Here is an 8,893-nt window from a genome sequence, read left to right as displayed (position 1 = left end):
AATCACTATTGTATGAATGTAAAATATAGTAACCATAGAACAGATTACCCAAATCTACCTGTAGTTGTGAACAAAATAGTTTGAATTGGGCAGATGCAATATACAATTATGACAAGCACATAATTAAATAAAACTAAATTAATTAATTTAATCAAATTAAATTAGGTTTGATGGACACATAAACGTTACATCCAACAGGTATGTTACTTGAAGAGGTTGGGATGTCTAGTAGATGTGTAGGCAAGGGAGGTGGGTTTGTTAGGACAGGTACTACAAATGCTACCAGTATTGAATTTGAAACAGTTGCTTTACCTAGCAAGATGCCTGACAAGGAAGTAAATGAAGATCAGCTGAGCAGTGATTCCTCAGATGATGAATGGGAAGTTGGAGATTCGGATGAAATAAGTTACAGTCAAACTAATAGTGAAAATGATGTTAGTGATGAAGAGATGGAGAAAGAGGCTAACAGCAATGATGATATATCTGAATGTCAATCTGAAGAAGAGGATAATGTGATTGATGGAGAAGGGAATGTGGACCAACAGATCATATTTAAAGTTGGTCAAGAATTCAAGAATGTGAAACATTTCAGGGAGGTCCTAGAGGATTATGAAGTTCAAGAGGGCTTCCATGCTTTAAGACAAAGGAATGAGAAATCAGGAGTAACTCCAATATGTGAGGGGAAAGGGTGTTCATGGAGGATCCATACTTCATTAGAACCAAGGGATAGTATCACATTTGTGATCAAAACATTTAATGATAGTCATACTTGTCAGAGAGGAGATAACATCAAAAAGGTAACTTCAAAATGGATAGCAAAGAGACTTACTTCTAATCTAGCAACAAGGTAATGGGAAATGTGTTGAAAGATAAGTATAATATGGACACAACCAATATGCGAATGTATAGGGCAAGATGGAGAGCCAGGGAAGAAATTGATGGGAGTCATGCAAAGTCATTTAATAAGTTTGAAAAATGTGGGGATATGATCAAGGCAAAAAACTCTGGTAATTCATTTGTGATCCAATACCAGAATACAAATAATTATGGAGAGATGGATGTATATGGGGTGGTTAGAGTAAATCCACAGTTAAAGCGTATGTTTATATGCTTTGATGCATGCATACAAGGATTTTTTTAAGGGATGTAGGTCATTCATAGGCCTTGATGGTTGTCATCTGAAAGATGTATATGGTGGAGTCTTAGTTTCTATAGTTTTAGTTTATGGAAACAATGGGATATTTCCAATAGCATATGGAGTTGTAGAATCTGAAGGAAAGGATAGTTGGCTCTTCTTCTTTCACCATATACATGAGTCTATTGAGAGATGCATAGACAGATCCATTAGAGTAACAGCCCCTGCTATACCACTCACATTTATGACAGACAAACAACTTTTTTCTTAAGTCAAAACTGAAAATCATGGGTTTGCATTAATAAAAAATCTTATGGTTATTAATATGATGTGAATCAATATGTTTTATAGGGTCTTATTGAAGCTACTTCAACCATTTTCCCACAAGCAAACCATAGACACCGCTGTAGACATTTATACAATAATTTCAAGAAAGTGTTTGAAGATGGACCTGCATTAAGGAGTTATTTCTGGAGCAAAGCATACAATGTTTTTCAATTTCAAAGGGCTATGGATGGTATGAAAGCAGAAAGGAATGATGTATACGATTGGTTGATGAAGACCCCAATTAGTATGTGGAATCGACATGCATTTGATCACAGAGCCAATAGTAATCGTATAACCAACAATATGACTGAGTCATTCAACCACTGGGTTGGATCCTGCAGGAACAAGCTAGTCCTTACCTTAATCAATCAAATCAAATCTAAGTTGATGGGCAGGTTACAGAAAAGGTTTGCAAAGGCTTGTAATTTTGAAGATGTCATTACTTCAAGAATGAAGAAAAAACTTGATGGTTTCCAGAAAAATGTGAGGTATTGTAGACCAACATAATGTGGAAGAGATAAGTATGAGGTACATAATGAAATTGTTAGGTATGTGGCAGACATGACATGGCAAATAACATATGTGAGTGTGGGATCTACATAGCAACTGGATTGCCATGTAAACATGTAGGAGCATGCATTCAATTTAATAAAGTACCTCTTCTACACTACTGTGATTCATACTACACAATAAGGTGGTATCTAATGGCTCATGAGGGAATGATTGATCCAATGTCTGATCTCAGCACTTTAGAAGACAAATCCCTACTTCCTCCACCATTCAAGAGGTCAATTGGCAGATCAAATAAGTTAAGGAAGAGAGAACTAGATGAGGCATCTAAAGGAGACACTAGGAAGAGGTCTAGCACTGTAAAGTGTAGTAAATTCAACTCTTTTGATCATAATAGGAGGACATGCAAAAGACCTCCAGTTAATGAGAAGAGGCTATCCTCGTCTCAGATGAAGGTACTCCTATTAACTGAATTTTATCATTTTTCTTTTAAGTTCTTATACATAAATCTTTGGAATTTTAAATTTTTTTTTGTTAATGCAACTATAGAGGAAAGCAAAGAGTGATGAACCTGATGATATAACATCCTCTCAGAGGGGGTAACTAGGTCCTCACAACAGTCTTCTACAACTACAGTAATATGTAGACAAGCTAAGATTCAAGAAAAGATGACAGCCAAGGCTATTAAAGAGAAGGTAAGGAGAACCAGCAAAGCTACCAAATGACATGGAAGTTGGTATGTGTCTCATTGCTTCCCTAGCTTTAAATATTCTAGGAGTTTGTTCTAAACTGACTTCATATGTTGTGAAAAGTTATCTCAGTTTTAATGCATTTCAAATGATCCTTCCCAGTTTCATCATCCTTGCCATATGGACTGAAACAATGTGTTCTTTTGCCATGTACAGTTGAGTTGATGAGGAGCTGAAATGGAGTTGCTGTCTAGGAGATGAAGGCAAAACCTATTTATAATCAAGTTCTGTTTTATGAATGAACAAGTTCTATTTTGATGGAACTTTTCAGTTGATGGAAAACATTTAGTAATGTAATGTTTTGAGTTGGATTTGGATCAACAATTTGAATTATGTTTGCAACAGATATTGCTTTTAATTTGATGGATGGACCAGCTTGGTTGTAATGTAATGATTTGTTCAAATTTTATGACTGAAAATCGAAGCTTGCTTTTAGCAATGGAATGTGTGATACAGTGAGGTGAGATGCTTTTTGTTGCAGTGATAGAAGAAGACCAACATAGGATTGTGGTTCTATTTTCAATGAACTTGAGATAAGACCCTATCAATGGACTTGAGATATGACTCTATCAGTGTACTTGAGAAAGGACCCTATATCTACTTCCATGTTTTGTTTTATTTTTTCCTGCATAAATGAGACCAACCGAAAGCTATTGCACTATTTTCTTCAAGTATACTGTTGCAACGTCAACTCTATTGATCTATGCATCCAACTACCTGTTGTTAGAAATTGGAGGACTAAATCAACACTCACGACCCCCACTTTGATGCTGGTTTGGTGTACATTTGATGGCTGGGTTTGTATATAACACATTACTTACTAAGATTAATCCTTTGAAGTTAAAAGATTTATAGGATTTAATTGAAAAGACCTGCAAGTTGAAGACCATGTTATCTTCATTGCACCTCTGTTACCTATAAAGAGCTTGATCATCACTTGCACCAAGTCATGACCTTCCCCTTTCTTTTTTTATTCCTTTCCTTCACTACTTCCTTTCTTGTTCTATTCTTTTTCAATTTTGCTGAAAAAATTTAGTTTCAATTAAAGTTGCAAACCAATACAAGATCACTCCATGTTATAAGCCTATCTAAACATAGATTCAAGGAACCTCAACAAGCAAATAGTAGTTTTCAAACATTCATAGTTTTAACATTCCAAATACCAAACAAGACCATGTTTACTGGAACTCCCCTTCCCATACATTAGGTCAAATACCCTTCCCATAAACTCCATCATATCTTCACAACAATTACAATAAAGTTCAAGAGAAACAAAGCGACCATAATTTGACAAAACATCTTCATTACAGCATTTGACTTTTCCAGCTCAATCACTCTATTCTTCAAACCACAGAATTCTTCTTCCTTCTGTTGCTCCCTCCTCTGTTGCTCTTCCACACTAATTTGACCCACATTATTTGATGGACCTAGAGCATTGGTGAGGCTAAATTGACCTGGTTCACTAAAGGTACTATACCATTGGAAGAAGTTACATTCACCCTTATTTTTTTCTGCTCAGTTATAATATAGCCTACTCGGGTTGTCTATCGAGTTCGAGATCGTCAAAGCAGCTCTTTTCCTACAAAAACATAGTTTGGTCTCAAACTTAGCGTAGCATGAATTGCTCTCATTTACACTGGCAGAATTCATTTTACCTGTAAAAATTACATTTTTTTTACACAACATTAGCACTCCATACCACAAACAATCACACTCATTAATATTAGTCCCTTCCTTCCATCTTCTAAGAGAGACAGACTCATCAATCACACTTCATTGGTTTTGGGTATCTTTTTAGCTCATTAGTCAGGAAGTAGGGAGCTTGAGCTTTTTGAACAATTTGAAAGGACGGATTATTTGTATTAGTCTTAAGTGTGTGCATTAGCAGAGCAGAGCAGAGTATTTGGACGGGTAAGTGTTGTTGGTTGATCCACCTGGAAGATATTATAAATTTTCACTGGCTACCTAACAATATCTTCCATCTTTGGCTCAACCGATTACTCCTAAAAAGTCCAACTGAAACCACTACTCAACCTCAATAAACCACTATCATACTTCAAATCTCATATACGATTGCATTGCACATTAAGATTTTTTAGCCAACATTGCACATCAAGATGAGTTCAACAACGATTGCACATTCTAACATTAACATTACTTACAACAGATTTTTGTTGGGATGAGTTGCAGGTCGCACCGAGTAGGTTGGAGTTGCAGGTCTAACAATGGTGTCCAAGAACCGATCTGGGCGGAGGAGTTGTAGGTGGAAGATTAAACTCTAATGACTTTCAGAGCACCATTGTGTCGGGTCGGTTCTTTTTCTAGGTCACGATTGGGGAAGATGACACAGGAGGAAGCTTGCACAGAATAGAGGCTGAGATTTGGGATTTTCCCCAAAATTTCAAACCCTAAAACGGTAGAGTGGTTTTCATTCACAACAAGTAGGGGCATTTTTTTCAGTTCATCCAAAGCTTTTAACGTTGTTAGTCCTAGACTAACGGAATGGGGGAATATGTTAACTGTTAAGAACCTCAAAGGGACATGCCGAATTTTTCAAAACTGAAGGATTTTTCCATAATTAAATCAAACCAAAGGGGGTACGTGAAAAAAACCCTAAGTTTTTTTTATTCCAAGAAAGTCTTACACCCATTGTTTGGCAAATAGAATGTTGTAGGACTAGAGTTCCACAATGATTCAGTCCTAAAAGAGTGAAACAAAAAGGATGGCATATTACAAGTGAATTTTATTATGCAAGGAGGATGAAGAGTTTGGCAATCATTTATGGCAAAAGGTTTTAAAGACAGGCACATTAAGAGGGTCTCTCTTAATGGGTAGGGGCACAACTGTCTGTTTAATTCAGATGGCTCTCCTTATTCTTTTTCTCCTCTCTCTCTTTTTTATGTGTGTGAAACTTCCCAACGATTCTTAACTTTCTTAGTATGGTGTTTCACTATTGGATTTTAAGTATCATAGCTATCTCTGCTTTCTTGGGGCTTTAGGTTTCAGGTTTCCTGGAGCCTTTTGGCATTATCGCTAGAGATGATGTAAAGAGAGGGACGAGAGGGGAAGAGAGATTGAAGAAAAAAAAAAATCTTTCAAATATAATTGGACGTCTATGTCTCTGTACGTACCTCAAGAGATACTCTCTTGATGCGTTCATCTAGAAAAAAAAAAAGAATCTCTTATTAATTTATTTATAAAATGCAGAGTTTTTGAAATTTCTTGAGGTTATTTTTCAAATTTATTTGGAGTATGTATGACATGATTTAGAAATACCAGAAAACTGTTCACACGATAGCTAGCTAGCCCTTGTGGGGGCAAAAGGTTGTGCTCCTAACAACCCTTAATCTCTTAAGTGGTCTCATTACCTTGACAGTTTTGTCATATCACTTATCAATAAAAATGGTAATGTATGTATTCCATTTGCCATTTTCTGATGTTATTAAATTTTCAATGTACCCAGATGAACATTGTGGGTATATGTGAAATTTGTCATGTTCCATGTAAAATATTTACCTCGACTATGATGAATAATCTAGGAAGAAGATTCTTCAAATGTCCTGATCACAATTCTTTTTTTATGTGGGTGGACCACTTAAGAATGTGTGACTGTGGAAAAGGTTAGAATAAGCAAGAGAGGACCAGATATAAGGCAAGATTTTTGGTGTTGCCCTAATTCCACCCCAGTATGGCTATCATACCTTTAGTGTTTAATAATTATTTTATTTGTAATAATTCAGTCTCCAACTTTTTTAACATTTTTTTTTCATTTATTTTTAGGAAAAATATAATGATTTTGGATTATTTAAATTTATAGACGATGGAGTCTTCAAACAACCAAGCGGAGAATACTGTCAAAAATCAATCAACCATCGCACCAACTTGATGTCAATCCAAAGAATATCTAGAGGGGTACCTAACTGCAAAAATCAGAGATTCAGAACAACAAACAAAATTATGTGAGCACCATAGAAAGACGTTGGAGGAGGTCCTTGATGCTGTAAAAACACTGGATCTTAACAAGTGAAGTAGTATGAGAAGAGGGAAATAGAATGTGTACGACAAAAATTGTATATATATGTACTTAAATTAAATGGATATGGATTTTTGACCATATGTATGTACTTAAATTAAATGGATATGGATTTTTTACCATATGCAGAGATCTCTGTTGTTTGAAAATGTCGATACTATGGGTTTTGCTTTGTTGAAGTAACATAACACCACTTAGTACTAATTTTGAAATTAGTATGGATACATGAAAAATTGGGAAAGACTATTTCTTTTGATAATTTTAATCCAATTTTTTGATTATCTTATTTTTTATAAAGTCATATTAAATGTATGCATATGTTGTATAACAAAACATGGGTAAAATATTGTTTTAGACAAAATTCAAGTAGAATCCAACTTACAGACTTAGGGTAACCTAACAATTTTTCATATGGATTTAAGATGAATCCAACTAATAGACTCAGGGTAACCAAACAGTTTTTTTTTTCTTCTCAGCTACGAATCCACACGATCCAAAATCAGAATTTGACTTGTCTGAAACCTTCAACCAAACACGACCTTAGGTTTCTTCCACTTCCATAGAAATTGTAGACAGTGGCTTATGTCTGAACAAAAAAAGGGATTTTGTTAGCCACCATCCCTAAATTTGGTGCACCTAGACTAGAACAATGTCAATGCCAATGAGTCGAACAAAAGAATTTTGAAAGGCACTCAGAATCTATTTATTTTTTTAATAGCTAGATAACACTCTCTTCCAAAGAACAATTACTTTTATTAGTTACAGAAAAATAAAAAAATAAATCATACAAGGAACCATAATACTGAATAAGAGATGCAAGAATATGTGAAAAAAAACCTAAAAATCGATTAGAGAGAGAGAGAGAGAGAGAGACCAATGTGAAGGGTTGATTCTCCTCAAATGAAGCTGATGTTTGAGCCTAATGAAGAAGACGACAACAACTGAAGTTCTGTTCGAGATTTTCTGGTTCTTGATTTAGGGCATCCCAAAAATGTTGCTTCCAGGTTGAATCATGGTATTTAAATGGAGGGTAGAATTAGTTGGTCCATATGTGAGTTCACCTCTTAAGGTAAGAGGTGAACTCAGGAATGAAACAATTTTAGTACAAAACTGGAATCAAGTGATTCTTTTAATTCTGTGAAATTACACAACCAAACAGTTTTAATAATTGAGAATCACGGTTCCACGGAATTACCACATGTGGATTTACGCAACCAAACACACCCTCAAGTTACATACCACATGCCATATACTCTGTCTTCGTTCTACTTATCTTAGAACCTTTTAATTCCAATGTTGATGTCCATAATTCTAGTTTGGCAATAATTATACTTTTTATCTCATTCACCAAATAATATCATCAGCAAAAACCATGCACCAAGGAACCTCAACTTAAATTCTCTGGTTAACTCATCTACGATAAGAGCAAACAAATAAAGGACTTATTACTGATCCTTGATGTAACCTAATTGTAAATTGAGAATTCATTACCTTGATTCCTTATAGCTCTTACAAGGTTCATACATATAAGGATATTTTAAAGGGGTGCTGTTCTCTGTGCCGCAGCGCAGGCTATGCCCAGGCACATGGGGGGTGGGTGCAATGACCACCCTGCCCCCTGCATAGGCTGCCCATGTGCCTGGGCGTAGCTTGCGCTGTGGCACAGAGAACATGCTCCCTATTTTAAATTACGTATAGGCTTGATAAGCCTTCGAAGTGAGTGTGGTTAGCAAAAAGTTATTTTGAATAGAATCGTTATCCTCTGCTGTCCGCTAACCGAACAGCACCGTGCTGTCCCCTCACATGGGGGCGTGAAATGATGACCTAACCCCCTGCCCGAACACACTGCCCGAGGGAGGTTAAGTCGTCATTTTGTGCCCCATGTGAGGGGACCGCACCTTGCTATTTGCTGCAATAGGATAAAAATTCATTCTGAATATGCCGAAATACCATATCCTTAGAGCTGTCAGACATCTGCAAAAAATAGGTTAACACCTCCAACGGCAAGGAGAATGGAATTGTTATCCTCTCCTGGTATAGCACAGTGCTGTACTGCATCGTGCGGCGCTGCAGAGGCCATGTGGCACAGATGGCTCCACATAGTGCACATGGCCTCTATAGCCACCGCACGATGCATTA

The sequence above is a fragment of the Telopea speciosissima genome, chromosome 9 (genome assembly GCF_018873765.1).
Source record: "Telopea speciosissima isolate NSW1024214 ecotype Mountain lineage chromosome 9, Tspe_v1, whole genome shotgun sequence".
In the NCBI taxonomy this organism is placed as follows: domain Eukaryota; kingdom Viridiplantae; phylum Streptophyta; class Magnoliopsida; order Proteales; family Proteaceae; genus Telopea; species Telopea speciosissima.
The sequence above is the reverse complement of the archived record's forward strand: the minus strand, read 5'-3'. Positions refer to the sequence as shown.